At 40.8% G+C, this 6,000-nt stretch overlaps 1 long non-coding RNA gene across 3 annotated transcripts in view; it reads right to left on the bottom strand.

Annotated features, from left to right (window-relative positions):
• Positions 1-338: 338 nt before the first annotated feature.
• LOC133467584 (uncharacterized) overlaps positions 339-6,000 on the bottom strand; it is a 19,377-nt gene continuing 13,715 nt past the window's right edge. For 2 of the 3 annotated variants that reach the window (XR_009785258.1, XR_009785256.1), the window contains one exon: positions 339-1,603. This is a non-coding gene — a long non-coding RNA (uncharacterized LOC133467584). The remainder of the gene's footprint in view (positions 1,604-6,000) is intronic. The other variant, XR_009785257.1, reaches the window with a different exon arrangement.

The raw sequence follows: 6,000 nt of genomic DNA, 5'->3' as shown, positions 1-6,000 counted from the left end.
ACAACTGACAATGACAATGAACCGACAAGAACTGAAAGAAACCAGGGAATTAAACACAAACAGATTGATGGCACAACGAGGAACACCTGGACAAGACACGAGTGGGTGAAGGGCAGCTGATTGGTCGACATAAGGTAGGTCGACGAGAACAGGGACACAATAACCAAATGAGCACACAAGACATGAAAAACATGGAACACAGGAAAACATGAAACAAAACCAAACACAACCCAAACCAAAACAGAGACAGAGAGGTTTATTTCTTTAAAAGTATTTAATATCTAATATTATTATTAGCCACTGTAACATTATATACAGTTTGGACTTTAATAGCGTTCTTAAATAAAATAAAATGTAAGCCGGCGTAACACTAGTGGTACCCATAACACACTTTGACAATCACTGAACTGCAGACAATTTGAAGGTCACAGTCATCCCCTCTGGAACATGCATGCTGGCCTTATGATTGAGAGACAACAAAAATATGGATGTAAGTCAAATTGCAATATTGCAGTTTTTTTCTCATTTTGTGCAGGCCTAATACACACTCTGGAAGGAAATTATTGATTGTTGTGGTTGCTGATGATCCCATGCATATACAGACAAATGAATAAGCTATTTATTAATTCATATTCACTTAGTAGCAGAGTCAGCTCAAATACAGGAACAGGGTGATTTTAACCAGAAAATAACATTATCAGTAAGCAGGTTGACAAATATAGGAAACATTTTGTCATTGAACGATGCTAATTTCGAACTCTGTAAATGTAGGCCCACTCAGCTAACACGACAAGGATATAGTCGGCACTTTGCGCCAATAGCAAGCAAACTAATGTTTGCCAAATAAGCATTTACGCCGAAAGCATCACAAAGTTTCAAAGATTATCTCACAAGGTCTTTCGTGTTTGTCGATATCCAGCTGTTGAGGGCTAGACTCACCAGGGCTTATGCTGGCAACGGACTTCTGCATGGCCATCACCAAACTCGAACGACTGCCAAATAACTCCTTTATTTTGTTTTGTGTGAGGGGATTTCCTTTGTTCATCACCCAACTTCTCAGCACCACCTTTTTGTTTTGGAGGTTGTCTTTTATTGTCCATCTTAACCGGCTGACCATATGTCTACAGGTTGTAGTACAAATATGAAGAGTGATTGGCAGGTGATAGTCAGCCGCAACAGCCTTGGAAAATGGGTGGTACATAAACACGTGGCCGTAATTTTAATTTGATTGGCTCAGCATAGACAGTAGTAGGCAAAAACATGTACAGGAAGTCCTCCATTTCCGAACGAGTTCCGTTCCTATGCTGGCGACGTAACCCGAATTTCCGCGCAAGTCGGATTTCACCGTTAAAGTCGAAATTTACGTCGAAATACTTCGTATAAAGAAACTAAAATACATTAAAATAAAAAAATAAGATACTGTACTTACCATTCCTGCTGAGAGGTGGACGGAGAAGAAGGAGGGGAGGCTGGGAGAGCTATTGCTGAGGAAGCATTGGCAGGTTCTACTGGCCTCTCCACCTTGCAGATGTCCGTCTGGTAGGATATCTTCTGCTTTTCCTCCCAGATCTCACGGTAGCATCATAGACTGTCCATCACTCCCCTTGAAACATTTGAAAATCGTTCCATAATTGGATCCTCTGCCTCGAATCGCGCCATGGCTTGTTCTAAAAGTGAAAATGCCTCAACTAAGCCCTTGGTTTTGAAATGCCTTTCTTCTGGGGATTCTGTGGATTTGTCTTGCATCATCTGCTTCTCTGATTCAATTTATGATGTTAAGCTTCGTTTCCATGGCAATTGCTTTTCTTTTGGCTGGACCAGCTAGAAGACCCAGCTTTCTTCTTTGGGGCCATAATGTGAAAAAAGGAGGGCGAAAAAGGCAAAACACAGACAAGCACTATGCACTAGCTAAGCTGAAACACTATGGTGCTGGGGACAAAATGGCGGACGAGGCACGGGTGTCGTAAAGTCGAAATGTCGTAGGTCGATTACATCGTAACTCGAAGACTTCCTGTACTTACAGTATGGCCTATCACAACAACAGTTGTCAGTCATGACACTAAGCCCCCCACCCAAGGATAACAAAGCTGTTGGCTGAAGGCCGTAGCGCGAGCCTCACTCCCGTTTCTGTTTCTTTTGCTTCTTCGTCTTGTGGAATGGCTGGCCCAAAAGCCTACCGGGGACATCCCCGGTCTCCCCTTACGACAGTCTGTCCTTGCTGGGAGCAAGTTCGGGACTACCTCTCTCCTCTGCCTCATCTCCTCAGGCTAACTTTATGTTTAACAGAGTAACAGAGTTAGCAATGAACTGCTGACCTGCCTTATGCCAAAATGTTTTCCACTGGCCACTTTGCTCTTAAGCTTAGTTATGAGCGACTTTAAACACAGGTTGATACATGGATATTCTTTGACCTCATCTAAAAAGCAGGACAGTGCAATGGTTTCGATCTCTGTTTCACAACGACTTTGGATTCAGTGCTGATTTTGGTTAGGGATTAAGAAAGGGTTTATAGAGAAACCCTTTTCTGGCACCAAGTAAGCCCCCTCTGTATCCACTGCCTTTTAATTGGGCTCACAGCAGGGACATGGCACTGACACAGATGCCTCTCATAATTCACTCACACATGCACATATATATTCTAAGCAGACAGTCACACACCCTTTTTTTCTTCATTATGTATCCATTCTTGGTTAAATTGCTGATACATGTATCTGCTGTCCCTCTAGTGGATGGGAGAACAATATTGTTTTGTTCTTAACTATCTATATACTGTATATGAAATGTTTAAGGACATTGATACAGTTTGTAATGAATGTACTGTATTACCTGTAACATTATCTGCATTAGTATATCCAAATCAAAATGCTATGTTAGGTTTCCTTAACTGTACAATTGTCCAGAGCCTGGTTGTAGACCTGCATCCTTTAAAATAATGACAATGCATGTGGTTCAAACTGCCATTAAATTGAAAATGAAGAAGAAAAGCTATAAAAAGTTGGATTACATTAGCCCCACATGGCAGCAGTCCACTTCATTAGATCCTCATATTTTAAATATTTTTTCACCTCTTGTATACTAAATGTTTTCACAACATAGTGTATGTATATTAGGGGTTGAACCAATTGGTCGATTATTATGATTGGTCGATACGTGGCATCTAACATAGTCTGCCGAAGTCTTGCTCCACTATTTGTTTCGTTGAATGGTTTGCTTGTATCAACTGCATGTATTGCATTTAGATGATATTTCAGACTGGTTGTAGTCTGCTGATAAGAAAATTCAACTTGGCAGTGGTTGAATTTAACTTTGGTTCAGTCGACTGCGCCTTTTGGATGAACTTTAAAATGAAAACGACCGTGAAAAACCTCTGTACCCCTCTCCAATTTTGTTCATCCGCCACTACTTTTCTTTTCTGCTTTCAGTGAGTGCTGCAGCCGGAAGTCAGTGCTGCATCGCAGCCGGAAGCAACAGACTTACCATAATAAAATAAAAAATAAAAACTTTGTTATTGCACAATAAAATAATTGACAGCGTTAATGAATAAGCAAGTTAACGTGATTATAACGCGTTAACATGCCCAGCCTTTATTTGTGTGTGTGTATCCATCCATCCATCAATTTTCTTTACCGCTTATGCTCACTAGGGTCGCGGGCGTGCTGGAGCCTATCCAAGCTATCTTTGGGCGAGAGGCGGGGTACACCCTGAACTGGTCGCCAGCCAATCGCAGGGCACATATAAACAAACAACCATTCGCACTCACATTCACACCTACGGGCAATTTATAGTCTTCAATTAACCTAGCATGCATGTTTTAGGGATATGGGAGGAAACCGGAGTACCCGGAGAAAACCCACGCTGGCACGGGGAGAACAAGCAATCTCCACACAGGCGGGGCCGGGATTTGAAACCCAGTCCTCAAAACTGTAAGGCAGATGTGCTAACCAGTCGTCTACCGTGTCGCCCCAACTGTAAGTGATTACCTTATTTTGCTTTGCATGCGTTACTTAACAAAAACTGGTCCTTGAGAAAACATTGTTTATGTTTCCAACTAATGCCACTGTTCCAGTAGCGAAAGTTGATAATACATAGATAATAGTGTCAATGTCACATACATTGTCCTCTAAATATTATGGACATTGTCCCCCTGCTCACGTTGGCAACAGAGGCTAATGGCATTAAGCTGTGGACAGGTTGTGGGTCAAGAGGCCTGGGTTGTACAGCTTCTCCACACCTGAGCTTCGGTAGGGATGAGCTGGGGGTCTGCATGGATGGGTAATCTTTGTAATCAGTCACCATGGATAGATGGAGCCATCATCCCCAACTTCAACCATACAGAATCAACCATGTCTGGATCCCCAACAATAACACTTGAGGTAAAGATATTTCTGTTCACTGATGGCTGCCTGATATGTGATGTAATTACAAACCATGAGTGAGTCTAACTCACTGCAGACTTTAGGAATACGTAATGGGGCTGTCTAAATTGGTGAAATCTTTGTTTAAAAATAAATAAAAATGGTCTTATTGCAGCCACTACGACAGTTATGTTATGTGGCTTGTACCTTCACCTTAATAAGATCTGCATTGCAAATATTTGATCAACACATTTGTAGGTGGAATTCTTTTCCATTCTTGCTTGTTGTTCAACTTCAGTTGCTCAACAGACTGGGGTCTCCATTGTCATGTTTGGTGCTTCATAATGTGCCACACATTTTGAAAGGGAGACAGGTCTGTACTGCTGGCAGCCCGGTCTAGTACTTGCACTTGTGCAGGATGTGTCTTGGCATTGTCCTGCTGCCACATCGATATTGAAAAAATAAAATAAAAATCACCCATCCGTGCTATCAATTCCACCAAAAGTGTTTTGATGTCTGACAAGTATTTGTTTGAGTCCTTGGGAGAACTATACATATGTAATGATGTATGACATTGATGCTTTGGAGTTTTTTTTGTACCCTTCTTCTCACGAATACCTTTGAACAATGAGACCCCTTTGATGATATGGCAGCTCTCTGCAGACCAACACTCAGAAATAAATCCATAATCCATATGCTACAGTTTTCCTTAATTGTATTAGTAATTTTTCTGATGGTAGCCCTTTTTTTGGTTTGAGCACCTGCCCCCAAAGATGTCGCTGCACATGCATAGTGTAGAAAGATGCTTAATAGGCTCCTTAAATTAAAGTTCTAAATCCAGTCATAATTTGTACAACTATAGAATTAAAGAAAGGGCTTTCAAGCAAAAGGCACTCATCAAACATACCTTGGTGAAATCCACATTCTTTCATTTTCCTTCCACGTTCTATACCTAATAGTGTAGAACTTAGCAAATACACTGTTGGTAAATAGGACGTAAAGTGAACAACTTAAACAAAAGCATAATTTTTATGTTGTGTTTTTTTGAATTCCCGTTTTGGTTGCATCATAAGTTATGTAATCACCAGCTAATTATGTTTCTTAATTGTATATGCATGAGATGTTAATGGTTTGAGAAATGTCCCTAATTTAAAAAGCTCTGTGTGATATTTAAATGTAATTGGTTTTTGGCATCCAGCTGCTTCCCTTATAGGGTACCTTAAAAAGACTCCTGAATGCACCTTTTACCTTTTCAAACATTGAGTAAAATTATTTCAGAAATTAGGTTTTATATGAAATTATTTGTTTTTCAACTTTCAAACTCAAAATCGATGAATGAACCATGTGGTGGATCACAAACAAGACACACATCACAATAATGTAAATTAAATTCAAAGCAAAGTGGAAAGATGAGGAAGAACACCCCATTCTTCTTTGGAAGAGCTTGAACTTGGATATCCTCACACTGACCCTCGTTGATACTTCCATCAGTGCTACTGAGGCGTGACATGACGTTGGCCCTGACACAGTGCCCTACCTGGATGTTTTGTTTTCGAGCTAGTGGAGATCAGATGTTGTCGGTCATTACATTGCCTCTCATTAGGTTTCCCGTCTAGTCCAAAGAAACTTAACGAGACAGTGTTTA

The sequence above is a fragment of the Phyllopteryx taeniolatus genome, chromosome 17, assembly GCF_024500385.1.
Source record: "Phyllopteryx taeniolatus isolate TA_2022b chromosome 17, UOR_Ptae_1.2, whole genome shotgun sequence".
In the NCBI taxonomy this organism is placed as follows: Eukaryota; Metazoa; Chordata; class Actinopteri; order Syngnathiformes; family Syngnathidae; genus Phyllopteryx; species Phyllopteryx taeniolatus.
The sequence above is the reverse complement of the archived record's forward strand: the minus strand, read 5'-3'. Positions and strand labels throughout refer to the sequence as shown.